Genomic DNA, 11,378 nt, shown 5'->3' on the forward strand with positions numbered 1-11,378 from the left:
ATTTAAAATGTTATGCAYCCAAGTTAAGCTTTACCCAGGCTTGTGATCAAAGATAATCACACGATTTTTCAGTCACTTTGGCTGGCGTGCAGTGCCCCCTTTTCTATTTCAGTAGGACCTTGCAGAAGGAAAGGATCCATCTGTGTGAAACTTAAAGCATAGTTATACGTAATATTTATGCGAGATATAAATAATATATCATACAACATAACAGGCAGTAGCAGTTGAAGCAGACAAGCCAGGTGGTGTAAGTCCAAAGAAAAACTTTTAGCAGTAGTGAAGGCCAACAAATAACTGTTTCTTATGCCTTAACAATAAAAGGAGAAACTGAAATACTTTGGATTAAATAAATTACAGCAGTTCTTTTGTAGGAAGCAGCTTTAATTGCTGTTTTGTTTCCATAAGTCACTGCATAAATTTTATTTTCTCTGTAAATTCTCTTTGTTTTTGGCTTTGCCTCCTGGGGTTTTAATTTATCAGACTTGTCATTTCTTGAATATTATCACAGATTGAAATGTACAGTAGGCACCTGGAGGCTTTTATTTTCCTCCATGCTTGGGCTTTGTAGAAATAGGACCATCTGGCCCGTAGGTCTGGAAGCATCAACATTCCCTCATTAAACGTGTCTGAAGCCCTCACTTTCAATCTGCCTCATTTAGCTACCTTAGGACTGTGCCTAGGTGTTCCACTGGTTTTGCTCCTTGTTTCCCAGCAATTTAACTGTGTGCTCTCACCTGAGGCTGTCATCTCATATCCATGCACCGKCTTTGTGCTTTATCTACCACTTGGTTTTATTGGAATAAAAGTTTGGGGGTGATGATGGATGATGATGGAGGATGGCCATGTCCAAAGTGTTGGTACCGCTTCAGGTAACAGTTCTCAAATACTGAATCTAAGGGTGACGTCCTAGTAACAACTGCAATCTAAATAAGAGCCTCTGTGGAGGAGCTGTACGAGCGTGACACACATCATACAGCTCAGGGTCCCTGCTGTACGTGCCAGGCTTGGAAAGAACAACTAAGAGCAGGAAATCCAGCTTGTGATTTTTGCTGGGAGAGAAAACATGCTTGATTCATGAGCTAACTGTAGCCTGTCATCTCGTAGGGCTTGCCTGAGCAGAGCTAGATCCAAGGAAGGAGTCTTCTGATGGCTGCCAATCACTTGTCACTGGATGGTGACAAGCTGCAAAAAGCCCTTCTTCTGCTCTGCACACGCTGGAAGAGCTGACAGCAGGTTGTTATGCTCTCAGCAGCCATGTAACTGCACTGTCTTGCCAATTTAGTTTTTGTTTCCTCTCATGTCTGAAGTTAAGAAGTACCCTTACGAACTTCCTACTAGAAACCGAGAGTGCAGAATCGCAAGCAGGGTGTGAACATGACAAGTTCTGGTCTGTGACTAGATAACTTGCTGCGACCTTGTGTGGCTGAACGAGGCTGTGAGGGTTATTATTTGACCACAAATTGTGCAGCTAACTCAAAGCTTTCTTCCCAATGAATCTGCCTTCCAGATTAAGTTTRTATTTCTTTTATCCTCATCTACCTCGTTATCCTCATGTATCCTCGTTTGCTCTGAGAAGGGGAGACAGTTTGGGAGAAAAAGAGGCATTTCTGGTACCAAGAAAGGATTCTTCCCGGAGTGGCAGGTCCAGCTGCTCACCAAACTTGGCTGTACGCCGGCTCCCAGATGTGGGGTCAGACATGGGAAGGGTCCAGCTGATGGTTATGGCGAGTTGCTCCTCCTTCCCTTCTGCTGTTACTGAAATCTGGCTTGGGGCTTTTCTTCTAATGCAAATTTCCTCCGCAGCTACATGAAATTTTGGTGCTTGTTTCCTAACAGCGTAGGCGAAACTAGTTCATGAAACGGTTGCATCATTTGCTATCAGAATAAAGGGCAAGATACCTGGTGTGCCAACTTCTATCAGAGTCAGTGGGAAGATCCCTGAGGTGCCAAAGCTACCAAGCTAATGAAAGCAGTCATTAAAACTGTTCCCTCCTTGAGGGCTTCCTGGGCTCATAACATGTATTGTGGTCCCTGTTAGGATGATTGGATACCTGAATGATCTCTGCACCTCAGGCAACAGTTTGAAATACTTTTAATAAGGGATTATTTCTAATAAGTATGCATATGTGATTATTTATCACATTTATTTTAGCTTGATCAGGAAGAAGATTTTATAGTTAATTTGGAGAATGCRAAGTGTCAGCATTAGCCTTGAAATGGTAGTTTGCACAAAGTGAATGTTTTTCGTGTTTTAGAAATGGCAGAACTGAGGCACGAAGTGATGCAAATACCCCTTGTAAAAGTCCATGAGCAATAACGGCTGCGTCCAGGAAGCTCTGAGCCGCTGCCATCCGCACCGTGCAGTTGGACYGCACAAGCGCTGCACATCTGAAGTGTTCAGGCTGTGATAGATGGGGCAAACTCACAGTGTTGAGTCCGTTTGCATATGAGCGGTGGCCTTTCCAAATAGCCCCAATCGGACAGATTGCTGGTAGAACTTGGCCTGTTGAGTCGGAGTTCAGGGATTTGGTTATCAAGACTAAAAATACTTCAGTCTTTTGAATTCTGCATGTTTTTTTTCTGCATCACAGCCTTGAAACTTCCATAGGAAATATCTGAAATATAGTAAGCAATTGGGGTGAGCTCAATTCAGTCTTCCAGGCAATAATTAAGGCTGTCTACTGAAACCATTCATTATATGCAAACTGTTTTGTGTAYGCTTCATCCAGCTTGAGCTGAGAAAACCCCCAGAACTTGGTATCTTACTTCCAGTACAAAAGGGTAAATTAGAAGTGACTGTATTGGTGCCAAGTGAGACCAGCCTGAACCTGGTGAGTGGGTGCGGAATAGAGCCCTCTCTGTTCACTCGTGGTTTCTCGATGTGAGCAACTCTCTTGCTTAGTTTTCAAAKAGAGAAAGAAAAATGGGCCACTCACTGTAAAGCTGCAACACTGTATGATGTAAAAACTGCCRGTTACTATGCACAAAATCAGATGAGATTGCAAATGTAAGACTGAAAAATGCAGTAATGGTGCTGATGCCTGCACGGGGAAAAAAGCAATCCAKCATATAAAGTTAATTGCTGTTAATCACAGAAAAATTCTTCCATCTGAAACAAATGAGAAGCAAATAATATATACTAGARCCTGTCATTAAATGTTAACACTTTTTCACAGTGGTTTGCAATGATTTTTGTGGCATATAGTAAATGAGGTCAGATATCTACTTGTCCTCCTGACTGCTAATAGGTTGCCCTACAGCCCAGGTACAATCTTTGTGGATGGAGTTAGTTTATAGACATCAAATTCATCCTTACAATTTCAGATTGCACTCTTTCTTACTGAACAATATTGATATGAGTGCTTTGAAATGGAAGATGCTTTACTGACTGTACTGAAATGCTCACAAAGGGGATTCAGATCTTATGCAATGTGAACTGTAGACATGTGATTAACAAGATAATATCCAAACAGGCTGTCATTTTTATAGCCTATCAAATGAAAGTTATGAGACTCTTAAAACAAACAAACAAAACCCTCAACAGAGTTGAGAGGTGAGAGACCTTAGCTGTTTATAAAAGATAATCTCACATAAATTGGACATTACATGTCCTACTGATTATTACATGTTTATTGGTTATGTAAATATTCATTTTTTTGTACAGGTTTTCTGCTCTTCAGTCAGAATAAGGAACCATTAGCTCCAGTGCTATAGTTCAGCATTTTTCAGAGAAAATGAAGAGCTAGATTCTTGTCTTAGATCAATGTGCTGTCTAACAGGAAACTATTAGTTTTTCCAATGCTCTTCTGCAAAGCGGCAGTAGGGTATTTTAATGCAATGTTAAACTACATAAAATGCTCTTAATAACAATGCATGATAGAATKGCTTCATAATTTCTAAAGTTGTGTTGTACAAATACCTGAGACTTAATGTACCTATTGACCGGCATAAGGAAAGTGTAGCATTGGTGTCTTTCATTTGATTTCAGCTTAGTTTCAATGAGCCTAAAGGTATTTTACTGTAGTACTTTTCAACAGTGAAAATGTGATGTTGTGTCCCATTCTTTTTACCTGAAAATTGGCATGGTTTTGGCTTCATAGTGTCGTCTGGAAGAAAATCAGGCATGCATTTTCTTAAGGCTGTGCAAACTTTGTTTAAAAGCTTCAAGATGAAATGCAAGTCCTGATTTCAAATACGGTTACAGGGGAGACTGAAATCCAGGAGCTCCTGGGTTATCAAAGGCAGTCATCTGCTGTGGCTTGCAAATACAGCATATAATCCTTTTCAAAAACAGAGCAAATCTCATCTTCAAAGTGCTTCTCTCCCTACCACCTCCCCAGGTTGCTCCCCCGGGAGGCTTTTACAGACCCTGTCTCTTCTAACTGCTCAAAATCTTTTTCGAATGTCCTGCCTAAGTGTCTTCAAGGCGCTTTATACCCATTTGTTCCTGTGCCAATATTGCCCTTAAAAAGAAAAAAAAAAAAAAGTCTTTTCTCTTGCTGCTGTGTCCCTGAAGTATTTTCAGAGAGCAATTATATGTCCTCCTAGGCCTTGTTTAGTTAGGCTAAACAAGTAAGGTGGTTTTAGCCCATTCTCTTGAGTTGATTGACGCCTTTCCCTTGATAGCAATGCCTCTCGGCTTCTCCTCAGGTTTTAGTTCTTTGATATATTTAAATAGAAGCAAAGAGGATTGTTCGGAGCATTCAAGATGAGGACTAGCGCCTTGTGCTGCACTCGTCGGTGCTTATTGTGTCTCCTCGGCAGTGCCTCTCTGCCCGCACATATTTCCTTATTTTTCCTACTTCTGGCAACTGCATTTTCATCCTTTGCCTCCAGTGCAGATGCTGGTTTTCCTGGTCAATGCCATCTATTCTTGTGGCTGTTTCTTCAGGCAGTTCTGTGTCCATCCCTTAGTCTCTCTGCACATCTCTTGCTGCACTTTTTCCCCCCTGAAACCTTGCTTGTCACTGATCCCAGACTGACTTCATCTATGTTTTTCTCATAATTTCTGTAATCTCTCAATTGGTATCAGAATGAAATCGGTAAAATAATCCTAAGAGGAGGTTTGGAAAGCTGCAYCTGGAGACTGGCATTGTACTGGTGGCACATGTCCCTGAGCAAAGCTGTCGTGTTGGCATGGACCAGTGTCCTGTGCTTCCTGAGCCTAGCTAGCAGCTGGAAAAATCCTGTGGAACATGCGTGTGTTTGTATATGTATATATACTTGTGCACACATATTTTGAGTGTCCTGTGCCTGCCTTCTGCAGATCTGTCACCACTTTTGTCCCTGCACTTTTGTCACCTTGCTTTTCCCTGTGAAAGCAAGGGCTCCAGATCGAAGTTTGGCAAGTACTAGTGCACGTGTTTAGGCTAAACTGCTGCAGTGGTGTAATATGGAGTAATTCAACTGGATTTGGTGAAGTTAGGGAGCTCTGCACGTGAGTCTGGCCTGGGGCATGTTGCTCAGATGTTCTTTGCCCGTGTGTTTCCAAGGGGGATCGGGCGGCTTGGCAGCAGGTTTGTGTAAACCTGGTGATGCTGCAGTTGTAGCTACCGCTCACCCAGGCAACGGGCTCTAAATCAACATTCCTCATCTGCATGATGTRGAAATTCAGCAAGAGCCACAGAATTTAAGGAAAGCAAATGTGCAAAGCTGCACGGACSTCAGGCCATGGCCTTTCATCTGTTTTTTCAGGTTGTAGCACAAGCAGGTTCCTTCCTTTAGGAAAYAGCCTATATTTTATTCATTGAGGCATTCCCTACTCCACTGCCTTGTGTGATTCCTGCTGCGTACAGATGTGAATATAGTGGCTTTAAATTCACCTGCCTGCTGCATATGTCCTTGAATCAGCAGTCTGCAGTGCACTTAGCTGCCTTATGGTAGCTGCTGCTTCCCTGCTTCCCACTGGGTGACCATTCATTCCAGCCCCATCAAAACCTCCAAGTGCCAAACTCGGAAATTTAACATTCAATTAACACTCTTTTGTTCAAGAAGCATTTTAAAATATAGTATACTGGTTGTATTACACTGCATGATAGAGGCTTTTCTTTGCTAATATCTTGCTGTAATCTGTGTCACAAGCTCTACACAGCAGAGGACAGTATAATTATTTCTCAATACTCTATTTACAATACTCTATTTACTCAATTCTCAATTTACTTTATATTTCAATGTTTAAATTATTTTATGTTTACAGTACTATTTTTATATTTAAAAATATATCTTGATCATATTATTTTTCCTCATTTTCTGCCCATATGTGAGAGAATTTGTTGCTTGTCTGCTTTCACAACCCACTAGTGTGTTCATATGTTTTGTATACCTTGGCCTGGATCACCCATTATTACTTTTATGGTTAAGTACTATGGGTGAATTTAGAATTTTTAAATATATGTGTGTAAAATACAAAGGATGTCAGTGTCTTTAGGTTAGGAAAACTTCAGAAAGTCTCAGAGAACACCCTGTCCAAAGCTGAATTGCTGCCCATACACAGCTGATGTATATTAGTAACAAATATAAGAAATTCCAAGACAGAAGATGATGAATTTGAACCAGGTCAGGGTCTGAGTGCTCTGGTGAGGTCAATTTAAAATGAAATCTGTTTTTAACTGTGAGGATCTATGTTTTTTCTGMTACCTGCTTTGTTTATCCCTGCATGGATTTGGTCACTTAAAATYCTTAAAAAGGTCAACTATGTTGCTTGAAGATGCCATTCTTGGGTAGGATTATCACATAATAAACACAGATAAATCACATAATAAACACAGAAAGCGTTCACATCAAAATCAAGTGATATTTTTTTTTTCCTGTTTGTCACGTCTGGGAGGACAATATTTGGATATAAAAATCACTACAGTGGAGGAGGGTCTAGATGGGATTTGCTGCCTCTTCAGCACAAGGTTGGGCTGCTGATGTAGGACTTCAGAAAACAATGCCAGCATTTCACCTGAAACTTCAGATTTACTAGAAACTTGATTTCAACTCTGTTAAAAATGYTACTATTTTTCCACCTACTTAGACTCTCGCTGCACTCTCTTCTGCTGGAGACATTTGAGCAGATGATGAAGTTTATTTGCTACCACGGGCAAAATAAATAAGCAGAGCACCTGGTAAAGAAGGTTGTAAGTACTCTGAGCTGTACAAGAGTGGGTGGCTTGAAAATACCCTGACATCAACCTTTCTTTTTCCTTCCTTGCTTATTTTCCTCTGGATGCTGCAAGCAGAAAAACACAATCAGAGCACCCGAATTCTTTCCTGAAGTTTTCGGAAAAGGAGCAGGATTTGGTGTACCTGTTGTGAGAGCAGTGACTCATGGAGATTGTTCTCCTTTGAAAGGTCTCTACTCCATCTACTCCTACGCCTTGTCTAAGAACTGAACAGGGAAAATATTCCTTTGCCATTGAAATACAAATCTGCCATTTCAGCTACTGTATAAGGATGTTCTATTCAGAATTATTTTGACTGTGTCTTTCAAATGTCCCCTCATATTTCTGTCCAAAATTGAAAAAAAMCATCATTTTAATAACTGGAAGTTATTTATAACAGGTAATGGAAATTATGTAGTTACCTTAGTGAGCAAATTATACAGAAGTAATCTGCTGTTAGATTTAATACGTAGATTATTATTTTTCTGTTATTTTTCTCAGAAAACTTGTGTGCAGCAGTTAGACCCAGGGGAGCAGAGAGAGGGGCTTGGTTCCTGTCAGGCTCCTGGAATTTGGGAGGATGCTGGTAGGGGTTAGGGAAAAGGAGAGGAGCAGGAGTAGCTGCTTTTTCCTTTTTCCCTGTGTTCAGCTCACTGCTGGTCACTTCTCCTTCCTGCTGGGTTTACTCATCTAGAAAGTCAGCCTTGGTATTAAAACAGCATTAAAGGATACTAAAAATCCTCCTAAATGTGAGTGCTATGGACCATTTAAGTAAGCGAACTTAGAAGTGTTAGTATCCAGAGTATTTTGGTATCAGTTGAGGGTAATTCCTGGCTCTATGAGTGCCTTTGAGTTTTGGCTGTGTTGCCAGTTTTGGGGAAATGAGCGCATCAGGAAAGGTTGTGGTTAACCCCTTGCTGGTAAGAAAGAGCAGTAATACCCTCTGTTGGCTTTGACTTAGGGAAAGTATTGTAATAAAAATGCCAAGGAAAGCCTACACAACAAGAAATTGAATTGTGAATGGTCTTATTCTGGGCCTAGAGATCCCTTCCGATAGGGTGCATGTGTTTCTGCAATTAATGGTCCTTGCCTGCACAACTGCTTTTCAARCGGTGAAGCTGTACCAAGATTTCCCAAGAGATCTGTCTTTATTAAAACAAAACAAAACAAAAAAAAAACAGCAAAACCCTTCTCTMTCTTTTCTCAGAATATTCTGGCACTCTGTGGGCACCCAGCAGAGTGCTATTTACARACGATATGCAAATCTAAGCAAGTTCCCAAATATACCTGTCAATGTGAGGTAATGTGGCTGACAAATATTGCACTACATGAAAGGAATGTCTAGCTAAAAATATATTAAGAAAAMACAACTGTTAATATAATTGCTAATAATATAATATAAAAACTGAGAGAAATGCAGGGAAATGTACATCCTGAATAACAAAATCACAGGTGAAGATGGATTTTCTTTCCTTTTTTTATTTCTCTTATAGTTTTAATTCTTAAAATCATGTCAAGTGTCTAAATACATCAGCCTAAGWAAGACACAAAGCATGTAATTCTTGAATAGAGCAGTTAACCCCAGGAAAGATTTAACCTTCTCATCTTTTCTTGAAAATGTATTTCAATACTTACCTTAACTATTTTGGGTTATTTTAAAAAATAAATTCAATTCTGACTGAAATTATTATCTGAAATAAAATTTCACAAGTCTCTTTTTTTCCACAAGGGACRATCAAATATTTGGAATGTCTTATACCTACATATTATTTTTAACAATTAGCATAAGTATTCTTTGCTGTTGTTTATTAAAGTTATCGAATTGGAGGTTGGAGCCCATAAGCTGGAAACTAATGTGGGAGCAGAAAAGAGAAAGCTGCAGGATGATGTGGCACTATTACTTTGGAAACAAGGCATATGTATTTTACAGAAAATGGAGTGAAGAAAAGGTACATTAGAAAAACACTGTGTCTGAGTGACTTGAAAAGAAGGCTGGATGCTGTAACTGCAGGGTTGTCTAAGGTGGGATTTCTGGAGAGAGGAAATTGCACAGGATGCTATCCCRTCTTCCCTGAGCCTCATGATAGACCCAGAGGCTGGACTGTAAGACTTTGTCATTATCAGCAGAAACATTTCAGACAATATTTGGAGCTTGCACTCAAAGAACAAGCTGCAATGTTTCCAAGGCCTTCGTGTCCAAAGGAGAAGAAATCCTGGAGAAATGACAGCTCCAGGTGGGAAGGCAGGAAGCAGCTATTGAGTAGAGGCTCCTGCTGAATGTTCCTTCTGCTCTTGATATCTGTATTGTGCAAGAAAGATTTTTTTTTTTTGAACAGGGAGAAAATGCACTCCAGATATATTTGMAATTAAATGGCCAGACTCCAGGCAGACATGTGAATGCTCCAGACACAGAGAAGGAAGATAAGCGGCTCAAAAACCTTGGCTGAGGGAGTGAAGACATAAAGAGAAATGCCAAGAAAATGAAGGTAAACTCAATATGTACAAAAGACTTCAGGAAATGTACTGAGGTATCAAAAATGAATCACAAAAAGAATCTGCAGATACCAAAAAGGTCACCTGGGGATTAATTACCCTAAATAAGCAATTGGCAAAAATGAACAGTAGGACAAGATCAATGTGAAAGAACTGAACCAAACTTCAACCTGTTTTCACTAGAAGCTGAGGAAATTCAAATGTGTGTTTTTAGATACTCTTTAAAATAGAATAAAGGATAGTAAGTGCAAGGTGGGGGCAGGGAAGGTAGAGAAAGAAGGGGTTGCTGTGTGAGGGAATCTAATATTAGTTTATCCTTAATAGGAATTGCTGGGATTCCTTAAATGGCAATGTGGCTGCAGCATTGCTAGTAGGTATTGCTGATGATTTTTATTTATCTTTTTATTATCTTTTTTTTGTAGGAGTATGGCAATTCAAATTTTGAACGTGACCACAGAATCGTGATAAGCGTGTATTTAAAAAGACCTTTGTTTTCAAATAGCATTAGCCCTCCTCAGCAAACCAACTCCTTGTCAAATTCTCTTCTCCTTAAATATTGTGTGTGTCCAAGGGCTGACCAAGACCATTAAAAAGCATTCAGACTTGTATCATTCTTCCTTTAAAGTCCCATTTTGAGGAGGGGGAGATCAAAGGCAAAAGCATTACTTCAATGCTTCTTTTTACCTTCAAAAAATAAGAAGTGTCAGATACGCTTTCAAATGCCTAATGTATCATGTTAAAGCTCAATTTAAAGGAAAGGTAAGATGGGTTTAAATTGTCAAATTATTAGTTACATTAAGTGTGGGGTATGTTCCCACAAAAAATCAAAATGATCTGAAAATCTGAAATCATCATAAATGCTGCTGCGTGAGGAAGACAGGGAACCTTTGAGAGGCTTGTAGTTGCTCACAGGCTCCCTACTGGGACAAGCCTGATTCAAAAGACCAAAAGAAAAATAATCAAACAGGTGCAGCATTAACCTTCCCCTTTTACCAGCAATTTATTCTCCCCAAATGTTGCAGTGAATTGTACCCAGAGGAGCAAGATTCAGCGTTTTATCCACACCCTCATCACTTACGCAGTAGAATGGATTAAATGCTAATCTCTTAATAATCCTTAAAGAAGCAAGACAGATCTTCAGAAATTAGCGCTGTTTAATTGTGAGATGCCACCTCGAAGGAAGTGCTTGTTGTTAGTCRGGGCAGGTCCCAGTCGCTGCTGGGTTTGGAAGCAGGCAGTTGCCTTCTCCAGGAGCAGGCACTGCTGCAGCAGCTGCAGACTGTATGGCTTAATGCTTGCCAAAGAGTGATATACATTTCTATAGGTAAGGCTGTCTTTCAGAGACACGTAAATCAGCAGTTTGAAAGCTTTTAATAAGCAGTCCTTCTCATGTGGAAAGTGAAATCAGGGAAGAACAATATGATGAGGTTGAGAAGAAGGTTGCTGTAATTACAGGGCACCTGATATTGGCGTCCCGGGAGGTGAATGAGTGTGTGGATGACAGACTCCTTTCTGTGCATCCTCAATGCATAGGATATGCACTCAGTGTAAATAAAAGAACAGGGAACAATGACTTGAGGGCTACAAGGTCTTCAAGAGCAACAGAGATTTAGCAACTTAAAAAAAAATCAAAGGTTTTTGTAATTATCCATGAACTACTTAATTTTGTTTAAAAAATAGCCCGAGATACCTGAGCTCTGAAGTTTAAAAAAAAAAAAAAGCTGAAAATAGCAAACTTGA

The 11,378-nt window shown here is 40.0% G+C and overlaps 1 long non-coding RNA gene across 1 annotated transcript; it reads left to right on the forward strand.

Moving 5' to 3' along the window:
* Positions 1 to 9,057: 9,057 nt before the first annotated feature.
* On the forward strand, positions 9,058 to 10,388 carry LOC112948611. Its single transcript, XR_003249661.1, has 3 exons — positions 9,058 to 9,379; positions 9,482 to 9,631; positions 10,061 to 10,388. It is a non-coding gene; the product is annotated as an uncharacterized LOC112948611 (long non-coding RNA).
* Positions 10,389 to 11,378: the final 990 nt, after the last annotated feature.

This window comes from Nothoprocta perdicaria, unplaced genomic scaffold (genome assembly GCF_003342845.1).
Source record: "Nothoprocta perdicaria isolate Ctin4 unplaced genomic scaffold, notPer1 scaffold_27, whole genome shotgun sequence".
Classification (NCBI taxonomy): Eukaryota; Metazoa; Chordata; class Aves; order Tinamiformes; family Tinamidae; genus Nothoprocta; species Nothoprocta perdicaria.